Raw genomic sequence first — 15,054 nt, forward strand, 5'->3', positions numbered from 1 at the left:
AGGCTAGGATTTGTTTCCTTTTTTGTTCCTTGGCTTGCCTATTAGTCTCTTGGCCGAAATTCCCCATGCTTGTGTGGGAAATTTGTTTCCTCTTTTTCTTTTGGCAAGTATCTAAATACATTTATGCACAAAATAAACTCTCTTTCCTTAGGTATGTTGGGCGCCCAACATGTCTCTAGAAGGAGCTTCTAGAAGCTTCTTCATTTATTCATGAGAACATGAAAAAGGCCCATTAAGAATTTTCAATGAAATTCTTATGAAATGAAATTAATTCACAAGGCCCAATGATCAAGTCATGGCCGAGTGAAACATGTCATAAAATGACCTTGTCAAAAAATTTATTGACATTCATTTCATCCTTTGTCTCAAAAGATAAAAATACCCTTTTAACTATTTTCGTTCTTGTTTTGGCTTAGCTTCCAGTTTAACTATTCCTATCGATGTGATTCGTGACAGTGACCTCATGGACCCAAATGAACAAAGCTTTAGCTAAACACTTGGACTCAAAAGTTCACAAACCTTTTCCAAGTTTAGCTTAATGCCAACTGACTCCACTAAAGAGCTGACACTGAAAATCTCTCGGTTCAAATGAATTTATTTTCTACTCAAGAATTCGACCTAATTATGATGAACGGATCCACTGAATATTATCTATGTTTACCCTTCATGAATATCATCAGCTAGTCGGGATTTACTAAAATTACCATTTTACCCTTCTAGCTGTTATTTCCTCAACTCCTTTGTCGCTTGTGAATAAGTTAGAAACAATGTATTGACGAGGAGCTAACAAGTCACATTGTTTCATCCAAAAGAGTCAGGACTCAATTTGGACACTGGCCAGTTCATTTATTCACACTCCAAGGAACAAAGCATGAGGTGACATACATTGCATTTCAGCAATCTTGTACATGAATTCCATATCTATGAGAACTTCACAAAGTTACTCATGACAGACTCACAACTTAGTACTTCACCAATAGGCCTTGTTCGGAATCACATAGTGAGTCCGAACTTTGACTTTCTCAAATGAGAATACTAAGGTGTGAAATGGCATGTCTCATTTCAGGATTAAGGTAAGCATGATGCAATTCATACATAGTGACTTCGAGACATAAGAGGTTAAATGGTTTTGTTCTTATCTTGTCTCTAGAAGTGCACTGGTCAATTCAGTACCTTCGGAAGATACCTAGAAGAACTATAGAGTTCCTAACTCTCAATGCCTCATAACCAGACATCATAGATTCTTCTAACAATCATACTGAGGTCAATAGTCCTTTGACCCTAAGATTGCGAATATATCGTTTTAAGCAAACTACGAAGAGTTTGTTCATGCAAATCTACATTTGTCTCTTCGTAAGTTGTTAAGTTTGTTTATGGACTAAAAGACTATGGTTTTATCATAAAGCTTCAGACAAGGAAGATTGAATGAACGTTTCAACTTTATTAATGAATGAATAGGCAATTACAAGCAAGAGTCTTCATGAGACTTTATTACATCAAATGTTCAAAATAAAGACTACAACTCTTCTTGTGGGCACCATTGACAACAAACTCCCACTTGACTCAAAGAAGGTGTGTGTAGTCCTACATGCCTAATCCCTCTCGAAGTTGGTCGAAGACCATGTTCGCTAGGGCCTTGGTGAATGGATCTTCCAGAGATCTACTTCACCTCCACGTCTCCGCGTTGCGCGATCTCTCGAATCAAATGGTATTTCCTCTCAATATGTTTAGAGCGCTTATGGCTTCTAGGTTCCTTTGAGTTAGCGACAGCCCCACTATTATCACAATAAAGGGTCATGGGCTCGTCGATGTTTGGAACAATTTCCAAATACTTAAGGAACTTTCTAAGCCATACAGCCTCTTTGGATGCTTCACAAGCAGCCACATATTCTGCTTCCATTGTGGAGTCAGCAATGCAAGATTGCTTAATACTTCTCCACACAACAGCTCCACCATTAAGGATGAACACAGATCCCGAAGTGGATTTCCTGGAATCCTTATCCGCTTGAAAATCGGAGTCGGTATATCCCGTCATAGTCAGGTCAGTACCTGAGTATGTAAGCATCAAGTTCCTAGTTCTTCGAAGATACTTAAGAACATGCTTAACAGCAATCCAGTGCTCGGGTCCAGGGTTGGATTGGAAACGGCTAACTACGCCAACGGCGAAACAGATGTCAGGTCTAGTGCAAAGCATAGCATACATAAGGCTTCCTACGGCAGAGGCGTAAGGAATTTTCCTCATGTCTTCAATCTCTTGTGCAGTCTTGGGAGACTGGTCCTTAGAGAGTGAAACTCCATGCCTAAAGGGTGTTTGACCCCTCTTGCAGTCTTGCATCGAGAAGCGATCCATCACCTTATCAATATAAGATGCTTGAGAGAGTGACAGGGTCCGGTTTTTCCTATCTCGAAAGATTTGGTTCCCCAGAATGTACGCGGCTTCTCCTAGATCCTTCATATCGAATTGTTTTGCTAGCCAGACCTTAACCTCAGATAACTTAACCACGTCATTACCAATGAGTAGTATATCATCGACATATAGTACCAGAAACACAACTTTGCCTTCGTGTATTAACTTGTAAACACAAGGCTCATCTATTGACTGTTCAAAGCCGAAGCTCTTTACAGTTTCATCGAATCTAATATTCCATGACCTAGATGCTTGCTTTAGTCCATAAATGGATTTAAGCAACTCACAAACCTTGGTCTCTTGACCTTTATCCACGAAACCGTCTGGTTGAGCCATGTAAATGCGCTCGTCAAGATTGCCATTCAGAAAGGCTGTCTTGACATCCATTTGCCAGATCTCATAGTCGAGAGCTGCAGCTATGGATAGGAGTATGCGGATGGATTTAAGCATCGCGACTGGCGAGAAGGTTTCTTCATAGTCAATCCCTTCTTGTTGGGTATAACCCTTCGCCAAAAGTCGTGCTTTGAACGTCTCGACGTTCCCATCAGGACCCCTTTTCTTCTTGTATATCCACTTACACCCTACGGGTTTAATCCCTTCAGGAAGGTCTACAAGTTTCCAGACTTTGTTGACATACATCGAGTGCATTTCAACTTTCATGGCGTCAAGCCAAAGGTTTGATTCAGAACAAGCAATTGCTTGGCTATAGGAAACAGGGTCATCCATGTCAGAGACGGCTACAAGAGAGTCTCCATAAGACATGTACCTGTCAGGCTTTTGAACAGCCCTCCCACTACGTCGAAGTACTACTTGACGAGATTCTGTTGAGTTAGGTTGTGTTTCAGTTGGGGTAAGAACAGTTCTTACAGATGAGGTAGAAGCTTCCTCACCCAACTTTTCTTCAAGCACAATTTTGCTTCTAGGTTTTGCATCCTTCATAAAGTCCTCCTCAAGGAAACGAGCATTCGTGCTAACGAAAGTCTTATCGTCCTCGGGACTATAGAAAGTAAAACCTTTGGTTTCCTTCGGATATCCTACAAACAGGCACAATTCTGACCTACTAGCCAACTTGCTAGTCTTTTGCCTCAGCACGTGTGCAGGGCAACCCCAAATTCGGATGCGGCCAAGATTCACTTTATGGCCAGTCCATCGTTCATAAGGAGTACCAGGAACCGTCTTGGACGGAACTTGGTTCAGAATGTAGGCGGCTGTTTCGAGGGCATATCCCCAAAAGGAAAGCGGGAGTGATGAGTAACTCATCATTGATCTAACCATCTCCATAAGAGTTCGGTTTCTTCTCTCTGACACTCCGTTTTGTTGAGGTGTGCCAGGTGCGGTAAGCTGAGAAGCGATACCTTCTTCTTTAAGAAAGTCATCGAACTCTCCAGACATATACTCACCACCTCGATCAGATCAAAGGGTTTTGATCACTTTGCCAGTTTGCTTTTCCACTAAAGCCCCAAAGACCTTAAATACGTTAAAGGTCTCGGATTTGTGTTTAAGCAAATAGACAAACCCATATCTTGAGTAGTCATCAGTGAAGGTAACGAAGTATTCGTATCCTCCACGTGCCTGTTGGTTGAGCGGACCACATACATCAGAATGTATTAGTTCCAGCAACTCAGTGGCTCTTCGACCCTTATCGGAGAAAGGTCGCTTAGTCATTTTTCCTTCTATGCAGGATTCACAAGTAGGTAGTGAACCTATTGCAGAGGCTTGGAGTGGACCATCCCTCACAAGTCTCTTAATCCTATCTAGACTGATTTGACCAAGTCTTAAGTGCTAGAGGTATGTTGATTTTGTTAGATCGGAGGATTCAGAAAGTTTGATCCTCTTTGGCTCCCTAATAAGATCATTATCTATTTCGGTGTCTAAAAGAGAAGGTTGAGTGGGATAGATGTAGAAAAGAGCATTCTTCATACATGCATCAGTGACTAAAGAATTATCAGGAAACGAAATACGAATTCCATTCTTAATGAACTTTAAACAATAATCTTGCTCACGAAGATGAGCAACGGATATTAAGTTCTTCCCAAAGGTAGGAACAAAATAAACATTATTCAAGTTTAAAGTGCGGTCTTTAAAAGACAGCGTCACGGATCCCACAGCCTTCGCGGACACCAGGCTCCCATCACCCCATTTGAAACAGAACTCGTCTTCCTCTAAGCTTTTGGTTTTCTTGAAACAATTCAAGGAACAACAAATATGGTTAGTAGCAGCGGAGTCAAGAATCCACGTTGATACATTATCAGCTACTAAGCATGCTTCGGTAACTAGTACAATACTATGTTCCTTTGCTTTGAGATAGGCAGGACAGTTCCTTTTATCGGCCTTGTAAGGTCTCTTCACAGTTCCAGAGGCGGAGGCTTTTTGCTCAGTAGCATGTGCCTCTCCTTGATTCCTCTTTCTCTTAGTGAGACCTTCAGCAGTGTGAAACTCCTTCATAAGCTTGGTAACAATGTACTCTAGCTTGTTTATGGAGTAGTTCATCTTGGCGGTATCAAGAGATGCGGGGAGAGTTTCTAAGATCATATCTATGATATTCTTCCCATCAATCTCAGATCCTAGGATTTCCATTTTATTCAGAAAACTAATGATCAGTATCATGAAGTCTCCAACAGGAGTCCTAGCCTGCATATGACAGTTCATAAACTGTCGGACTGCTTGTAGCCTTGTTTGATGCCTCTGCCCTCCAAACATCTCAAGGAGATTGTAGAGCATGTCAGCGGTAGTCTCGATGTCACGATGTTGCTCTCTCAGCACATTGTTCATAGATGCCAAGATATAGCACCTCACAATCTCATCGGATCGAAGCCAGGCCGCTAAGGCGTCATTGTCCTCTTGAGTTGAATCATCATTCGTCAGAGGAGGACACGGGGTGGTGAGTACCCATTTGTGCTTGTTAACGGTAGGTTTTATGTCGAAGTTACGTTTCGAATCTACGTAGTTTTCGTTTTCGAGTTTATTCGAGGAAAGAAAGATTGAGAGATGGTTGAGAGACAAATTGCCTATATAAGTTGAAACAAGTTTATGATTAGTCTTTGGTTTAGGATTTAAGTTTCATTAAGACTTTTGTAAAACCCAAAGGTGTTATAAACCAAACGATAATTTACTCCCTCAAGAGAAGGCCGCAAAAAATCTCCATTTATAAGTAAATGACACATCATTAATGCTAAGCCAAGATGTCAATACATCTATTTTGACTAGCCACCTTGTAAATTGGTTTGATCACTCATATCCTTTCGCAGAGCCTTAAGGAAGGATACTAGGGATTGATCCTAAGTGTGCAACCAACCACTTAGTCCAAAAGATTAGCTTTGAAAAACAATCCCCCAAGGGGAGGCCTTGCCATCATTGCATCACTCTCGGACGTAGCTCATTGAGCAATGATCGAAGCAATAACGCCTTGGAGTACTCACATTTAAGTGAGGGTCGCAAGAGCGGCTCTTAGTCCCACGTTATTGCATCTTTCACTAGTGTTGGGGATCGCGGGTTACAAACAACGAGTATAACCCTCCCACTTAGTTTTTGGAGTTGGTTCATCGACTCTTTTAAGTTCGGAAACAAATTTCCTAGTTAGAGAGCGACAGAGCGGACAACTAGAAGAGAATCCTAGATCGACATGTTCAGAGCAGTATTAGTGCATAAAGGCACAAGGTACATACTCGATCTTTTCCTATTTTCTATTTCGGGAGAGTGCGTGAGGGAAGTGTGAACTTCAACTCACTCGAACACTTGAAAGTTTGAGATTACACATCTTTTTATTTTTCGGCTTGTCTACAAGGAGACCTCCCACTCAAAATTTCAAGAGCATATAGATTTTGAACATATGTGATATAGATATAGTTTTGAAAACATTTTGAAAACTTATTTGATTTGGATGACAAAATATTTTCAAGTTTGAAAGTGAAAACGGTTTTTCAAAATTCAAACTAGTTTTGTAAAAATTCAATTTCAATTAATCTTTCAAAAATCAAAACTTTTAATCTTTACACATCATGTTTATAATCATATGAAAAACATTTTTGCTCAAGAAAGTTTTCTCATTAGAGTTCTATAACTCATGGTAGTGGGGTTTGAAAATCCGGATTTCTAAAAAAAAACTGGAGTTTCAGACAGCCGCGCACCTCGGAGTAAAATCGCCATATCTGGCGGCTCCGATGTCCTTTTCAGCCGAAACCGGTGGCATTGGACAGAGGACAGACAGAGCTTTAATTTGATTCAAGAATCATTAAATTTCGATTTCTGAGCAGAGAGTTATGCCGCTTTTAATGCGGGTTTACATTCCAGCTCGAAGAAAAAGAAATAAATTAAAGCTTCGTCCTTTTAGGTGCGAAAAAGAATCGAGTGTAACGGAACGTTTTAAGATGTTGTTTAAAGCTTTTATTTGTGTTTTATTAGCAGGGTAATAACATAGAATAAAAGAAATAACAACATGCATAAAACGATTCAAGTAAATAAACGAAACTAGCAAGAAAATAAAACTAGTCACAAAATTTACTCGAAAATTCTCAAACCTTTAAAACACGTTTTTCAATATAAAAAATTAAAAACTTTTAGAACTGATTCTAATGTGTTTTAACATCATCCCAAACTCATAGAAAATCAACATGGTTTTTAATTTAGAAACAAGAGCAATAAATTAAAAAAAATCTAAGATTACAATTCTAACTTGTCACAAAATTAGTAAACTTTCGAAAACGATTTTCAAGCTCATAATTTAAAAACATGCACATGCATTCCTTTGACCATAGCTCTGATACCATTTGTTGGAATCGATCTAGGGTTTGAGAAAAAGTTTAACGCTTCGTTAAGCGGCGGAATTTTAAAAAATTTCTTTTTAAGTAAAACTAGTTTTTACTAACCTAGACAAGAGCATGTACATGTAAATAAAAACTAATATGAGTTATTAAAGTTACTAACCTTTCTTGAAGCTTGAACCTTGTAGAAGCTTTTGGAAAGTTGCAACGCTCGTCTCCCCTCGCAGCACGTCTCTCTTTCTTTCCTCGGCAACTCGAGCAACCACGAAAGTTTCTATCACTAAATCACTCGAAAAGAAGGAATCAGTGAGTGGGCACTTTTAAACACTACGACTTAAGAACGAGTCTCAAAGTCGCAGAGCTAAAGACTAGGTCGAGTGAGGACCTAGGTGCCAAGACAAGAAAAATCGAAAATAGAAACTAGAAAGAGAGAGAAGAGGGGCGGCCAACAATGTCTAGAGAGAGAGAGTCTCTCAATCTCTAACTTATGTTGAATGAATTGTGAGGAAATAAGGCTCCTATTTATAGGAGAGGTCTCACCTTCAATAAGGTAGTTTCCTCTTCTATAGAATATCACATATTCATGAGCAAAATAACCCTTATTTCCCATTCCTCTTAGGCGTCCAAGGCAGCCTTCTAGAAGGCTAGGATTTGTTTCCTTTTTTGTTCCTTGGCTTGCCTATTAGTCTCTTGGCCGAAATTCCCCATGCTTGTGTGGGAAATTTGTTTCCTTTTTTTCTTTTGGCAAGTATCTAAATACATTTATGCACAAAATAAACTCTCTTTCCTTAGGTATGTTGGGCGCCCAACATGTCTCTAGAAGGAGCTTCTAGAAGCTTCTTCATTTATTCATGAGAACATGAAAAAGGCCCATTAAGAATTTTCAATGAAATTCTTATGAAATGAAATTAATTCACAAGGCCCAATGATCAAGTCATGGCCGAGTGAAACATGTCATAAAATGACTTTGTCAAAAAATTTATTGACATTCATTTCATCCTTTGTCTCAAAAGATAAAAATACCCTTTTAACTATTTTCGTTCTTGTTTTGGCTTAGCTTCCAGTTTAACTATTCCTATCGATGTGATTCGTGACAGTGACCTCATGGACCCAAATGAACAAAGCTTTAGCTAAACACTTGGACTCAAAAGTTCACAAACCTTTTCCAAGTTTAGCTTAATGCCAACTGACTCCACTAAAGAGCTGACACTGAAAATCTCTCGGTTCAAATGAATTTATTTTCTACTCAAGAATTCGACCTAATTATGATGAGCGGATCCACTGAATATTATCTATGTTTTCCCTTCATGAATATCATCAGCTAGTCGGGATTTACTAAAATTACCATTTTACCCTTCTAGCTGTTATTTCCTCAACTCCTTTGTCGCTTGTGAATAAGTTAGAAACAATGTATTGACGAGGAGCTAACAAGTCACATTGTTTCATCCAAAAGAGTCAGGACTCAATTTGGACACTGGCCAGTTCATTTATTCACACTCCAAGGAACAAAGCATGAGGTGACATACATTGCATTTCAGCAATCTTGTACATGAATTCCATATCTATGAGAACTTCACAAAGTTACTCATGACAGACTCACAACTTAGTACTTCACCAATAGGCCTTGTTCGGAATCACATAGTGAGTCCGAACTTTGACTTTCTCAAATGAGAATACTAAGGTGTGAAATGGCATGTCTCATTTCAGGATTAAGGTAAGCATGATGCAATTCATACATAGTGACTTCGAGACATAAGAGGTTAAATGGTTTTGTTCTTATCTTGTCTCTAGAAGTGCACTGGTCAATTCAGTACCTTCGGAAGATACCTAGAAGAACTATAGAGTTCCTAACTCTCAATGCCTCATAACCAGACATCATAGATTCTTCTAACAATCATACTGAGGTCAATAGTCCTTTGACCCTAAGATTGCGAATATATCGTTTTAAGCAAACTACGAAGAGTTTGTTCATGCAAATCTACATTTGTCTCTTCGTAAGTTGTTAAGTTTGTTTATGGACTAAAAGACTATGGTTTTATCATAAAGCTTCAGACAAGGAAGATTGAATGAACGTTTCAACTTTATTAATGAATGAATAGGCAATTACAAGCAAGAGTCTTCATGAGACTTTATTACATCAAATGTTCAAAATAAAGACTACAACTCTTCTTGTGGGCACCATTGACAACATAAAATACAATGGTTAAACAAATATTACTTTACCTAGAATTGAAATACTAATATTCGCAAAAAAATATTAAATGGGACCACAACCACCAAGACAAACACTAGACAACAACATAAAATCGGGACCACCAACAATACCAAACAAAACTCTAACTTTGGATCCACCACAACGAATATTAATCCGAACAAAACCAGACAAAACCTTCGACTACAATAACTCGGGGACCACTATTACATATAAATATGTACCATAGTGTGGTCTTTGATTCTTCTCTGGTGACTTCTTCGCATCGAATTTCCGAGGAGGTATTTTCTTCTTTGCCGGTGACTTCGCATTGGATTTTCGAAGAGGCGATTTCTTCTTTGTCGGCGACTTCGCTTTGGACTTCCAGGTAGGCAAGGTCATCTTCCCCAAATTGCATTTAAGGTTTTTTTTTCTTTTTTTGCTATTTTGAAAACGTCGAATAGAAATGTTGATTAAAATTCATTTCTATTTTATTTAACTTTTATTATTACGTATATCAATATAATTACATTTATGCTCTTGTCACGTGCTAAAAATATGATCATAACTTCACGTCTGTGATAAAATGTTGACGAAAGTCCTCATTTTGATACAATGCAGGATTTCAAAGTTTGTTGTGTACGATTTTCGACATCAGAGCAAGTCGTTAACCGTGTAGGAGTTTAGAGAGATTCTTATAAATTATACTTTTTTATATATAAAATGCTATTATAAATTACATACATATATCAAGTATCATATATTTTACAAATTTGAAATTGAAGATATATATGTATTTATATATATACATTTTTGATATATTATGCAACATTATTTATATTCGGTTTTTCATCGGCATGTCAGTTTTTTTTATGGAAAACGGCATTTGAAAACGGCGTATCAAATTTTCTTTTCTACATTATATTTTTTCCGTTCGATTTTTCGTTGGCGTGTCGGTTTTTCAATAAATCAAGAGGCTTGAAATGACAACGAAAACGACATTTGAATTGGATTAAACACATCCTAATTATATATATATATATATATATATATATATATATTATATTTTTTGTAAAATATATGTGCCTAGCCTAAGTACATTTTATATAAAGTTACGAGGAATGCTATTTGGCACGGGCCCGATTCCCGAACGATCCACTCAGACAACGCCACGTGTCTCCCAAAAGTGATAAGGAGACACGTGGCATTGTCTGAGTGGTGGCACGGGCCCGATTCCCGAACGATCCACTCAGACAACGCCACGTGTCTCCCAAAAGTGATAAGGAGACACGTGACGTTGTCTGAGTGGATCGTTCGGGAATCGTGGCCCGTGCCAACAATCATTTCCCTAAATACACATATATCTCGGATTTTTAATTTTGGAGACATATAAATACAAGCCCTAGAAATGAACTATTAAACTATGTCCGAGCCAAAAAATTGACGATAAGGAGACACGTGGCGTTGTCTGAGTGGTGGCACGGGCCCGATTCCCGAACGATCCACTCAGACAACGCCACGTGTCTCCCAAAAGTGATAAGGAGACACGTGACGTTGTCTGAGTGGATCGTTCGGGAATCGTGGCCCGTGCCAACAATCATTTCCCTAAAGTTACACATATATCTCGGATTTTTAATTTTGGAGACATATAAATACAAGCCCTAGAAATGAACTATTAAACTATGTCCGAGCCAAAAAATTGACAAACTATGAATTACAGTGAATAGCCCCTCAACGTACTATCGAACACTCCATGGTTTCGTCGACCAATTATGACCCCCGATCTCTCTGAACTCGCCGTAGTTCTCTCGATCCGCACCCATACCCATAAATGCCCATCCTCGTAAAACATTTCTTCACTCTCCTCCGCCCGAATATCACAACGGCTACGGCCTCGGCCTCGGCCTCGACTACCGCAGTCTCTCGGCCAACTCTGCGCTGCACCAATGAAATCTCTTGGACTTACAAGCACTTCGTTGTCCAAGAGTCTCAAAAGGCTCTCACTGAGTATCTCCACGGCACGCAAGGCCTTCCCTTCTTCTTCGCCGACCAAATCGCCAAGAACTCTCTCTTCTGCCTCTCCAACCTCCTCCGCAATTTCCGATTCTCCGCCCCGGCTTTTCCGACCACCATACGGAAATACCTTAGGTACCAATCCATCAACGAGTTTGAGTTTTTCCTTGAAAGCATAGGCATAGAGCACCAAGACATTCCCCGGTACTTGCCCCGGGACAGGTTCTTCTTGTCCGACGACGGTGGGGCGGTTCTGGAAGCAGCCGCGGCGCTTTTTCAGTTCGGGTTTCCTTGGAACACTCTTGGGAAGTTGTATGTCAACCAAGTTTCGATCTTCAGCAGACCCGTTGGAGAACTGACGGCAAGGCTTGGCGGGATTGGCGGCGACTGCGGTTTCAATAACTCGCAGACTGTTGGCATGTGCTTAGCTTTCCCAGAATTGTTGGTCGGCCAAGGCAAACTGGCTGCTGATTCTGAGGCCTTGTTTCAAGATCTGAAGAGGGTTTTCGAGGAATTTGGCGCAAAAGGGAATTTGGACGACTGGTATGAGCTATGCTGTAAAATTAGGTTTCTTTACGAGTTGGGTTGCGAAAGAGGAACGGTCTGGGAGAGACAAATTCTTCTAAAGTGCCCAAAGAAGGTTTTTGAAGATAAAGCAAAATACTTTTGCAAGTTTGGTGTTGGGAAAGATAAGGTGGGTTTGTTGCTTCTCCGGAATCCAGAATTCTTTTGTCTTGACCTTCGAACTCCGATGATATCGGTGGCGGGGTTGTTGGAGCACTTTGGAATGGATGCCAAAGAATTACTGTCTTTAAGCACGAAATACCCTCATGTATTCGGAAGAAATAAATTGGGTAGTTTACCCGGTATAGCGAGGGCTTTGGATATAAACGAATGGTGCTTTGATAAGATTGAGAATTCGGGTTGCCAGATATTTGTAAGCTATGCCATCGATCACTCTGACAAGGGAGTTGATAAAAAATTCCAAGCTGCCGTGAAGAAGATCGAGTCCAAAAGATGTCACACTCGTACAATGGCGCAACTAGATTTCCTGATGGGGCTCGGATTTGGAGAGAATGCATCGACTCTAAATGTGTTGAGTGGCTTGCAGTCAGCTACTTGTTGCGGGTTACAAGAACGGTTCGATTACCTTCTCGGCCTCGGTATCAAACACTCGGAGATCTGTTTGCTGATGAAAATGGCGCCGAGGACCCTCTGTTTAAACCCGGAACTCTTGGAGAAGAAACTCGACTACTTGTGCAGAGAAATGGGGTCTTCTCTAAAGCACCTAGTTTGTTTCCCAAGGATTTTGGTGTATGACTTGGAGAACCGCATCAAGCCAAGACACAGATTTTTTGTGTGGCTTAGACAGACTGGCTTGTATACCAAGAGCTATACGGCTCATAGCATAATTGACCTTAGTGAAAAGAGGTTCATGGCACGCATTTCATACATTCATCGAGCTGCTCCGAAACTATATTTAGAATGTTATCTAAGAAAGAGCTAGTCCGTACAAAGAGTTGACTGTGTTTGGCACATTTTCTCTTACTTTTTCCTCTTAACATTTTGGGGTATGTATGGAACCGTTTGCGTATTCTTCTTCATTTATATTTACATTTTTATCACTTGGGCGCATCTAGATTATCTCTCTATTTACAACCTAATCAGTGCATAACATAATGCCAAGCCATCTGACATATCGGATGGCCTTTCATTTTACTTTTGTTTTTTTTGAATATTTGAACGAAGAATGGCGTGCTTGGAGGCTCATGGACTTTTGTATATGCTTATTACGTCATGCTTGGGCAAAAAGGATATTCATCAGATTCCATGGGCTTAGTGTGAACTTTGATGATCTCCAAACATTCAGGGTGAAATGCCTAGTTGATTCTATCAAGATTCAAGCTATGCTGCAAAGCGGTTTAGATTGATACTATATTTTGACGTGTGTTCGTTGCCTTTTTATGAGGCTGATTGAATCCAGTTACGTCTCGACTTCTGGTGGTATGTGATAAGCCTCTCTATGCTTGAAAATGTCATTTTTTTTTAATATATGAAGTGTTAGCATGTTAACTTACTTTACGAAACGCGTTATTTATCAGATAAATATGCCTTACGGCTTATTTACTTTTATAGTATCAGAAGCTTAGAAGGAATTCTGGAGCTGGGGAACATGAATTTGGATGCTTTGATGGCAGAGAATAGAGGCTCATTTTGTGTGTGTTGTTTTTGCTGTCTCGGTGCAAGTTCATTTTCGCAACAGTAAATGTAAACTAAGAGAAGATAGAATTGAATCATGAAGGTGGATTATAACTTATATCTATAATTCGGTTATCAGCGCTCGTTTAGTACGGGGTCCGCTTAGCATTTGACATGTTAAAAAAAGAAGTGCTTTTATTTTTATTTTTTTGGAACTCATGTAGACTCTGTACCTATCAAGTATTCAGTTACAGTTTTGCTTTAAACTTTTTTTTTTCCATCATTGTTGACCTGAAAAAATAGTACAACAATACACTGAATACCGAGAACGTGGTCCCGAGAATACTAAGTGTTTAGGCAAGGCTTTTCCAATATACAGACTAATCTCGTAAAAGGAAAAAATGATGAAGAGTTTTGAAGGATGTAAACTATGACTATTCTGCTCTAAAAAGTTCCGTCCTCATTCCTTGGAGTTCTTCTTCTATTTATAGTTGCATTGAGTCGAATACGTGGAGTGATGAGTCCCACGTCTCAGACGGTTATCAAGTAATTGCTCCGTGCTCGTGTGTTTAGTGGGCGTTTTTTCTTCGTGCTTTCCTTGGTCGTAACCGTCGAGGTGAGCGTTTTATCTTTCATTTTGATTATTTACACGTTTTTTTTATTTGTTTTGACTAATCTTTGACCTAGCGGCTTCTCTTCTCTTCGAAGTTCCCCTCGGTAGGGGCCGTTCGTGACTTATGAACGAATCGTTCCTTATCTTTCGCGAGTTTTTTGGCCTATTTGACTCAAACTATGTTCTGGATTTTTTCGGTTCTCGAGATTTCGAGGAGCCTCTTTGGCCGTTTCGGATTACATGACTAGCAGCAGCCTTCCAGTTTCTTAGTATTTTAGCAAAAATGGTAAGGAACTATATAGTCTAATCTTTCATTCAATTAAACTTTATGCATTTTTATTATTTTGTCTTCTCGGCTCTGGCCGAGGTGGGATTTTATTTTTCCACCATATTATTCCTTTCCAGGTTTATATCGTGCGTATAGTGTCGTTTTATGTCATTTTCGTTTGAAACAAAGCGACTATCCATGTCCGCCGTTAGATTTGCGAAGCTTCCTTCATACGCTTCATCTGAGCCGTTCGTCATCAAAGTATATAAGGCTCCATTCCAGATTTTTGGTCTTTATTTCAACATTTTCTCTGGTTTCTGGGTTTTCGTTTTCCCGTAATTCTCCAGCGATTCTCTCTTTTTTCGGCGCTGTTTTCAGGTGAAGACTTGATTGTTTTAGCTCTCCCGTCTTTAAATATTCTGGGTAAGTTGCTTATGCTTTCTTTCTGTGGTTTTTGTCCACAATGCATGCTTTTTACTCTTTTTTCGGAGAGACGTGTCGAGGGTTGCGTTTCGAGTCCGCTCAGTCATTTATGCTAGAAATTATAGCTTATTATGTGATATCATAGGGAATGGGTATTCGGTCGAGACCGAATCTGAGGAC

General features: G+C 39.6%; 1 pseudogene across 1 annotated transcript; it reads left to right on the plus strand.

Annotated features, from left to right (window-relative positions):
• Positions 1–11,046: 11,046 nt before the first annotated feature.
• On the plus strand, positions 11,047–13,798 carry LOC149378644 (transcription termination factor MTEF18, mitochondrial pseudogene; annotated as a pseudogene). The gene is made up of 2 exons (XR_016294047.1): positions 11,047–13,375; positions 13,508–13,798. The product of XR_016294047.1 is annotated as a transcription termination factor MTEF18, mitochondrial pseudogene (transcript).
• The last annotated feature ends 1,256 nt before the right edge of the window (positions 13,799–15,054 follow it).

This window comes from Urtica dioica, chromosome 12, assembly GCF_054948205.1.
Source record: "Urtica dioica subsp. dioica isolate 48M chromosome 12, U.dioica_male_clone48M_v1_H2, whole genome shotgun sequence".
NCBI lineage: Eukaryota > Viridiplantae > Streptophyta > Magnoliopsida > Rosales > Urticaceae > Urtica > Urtica dioica.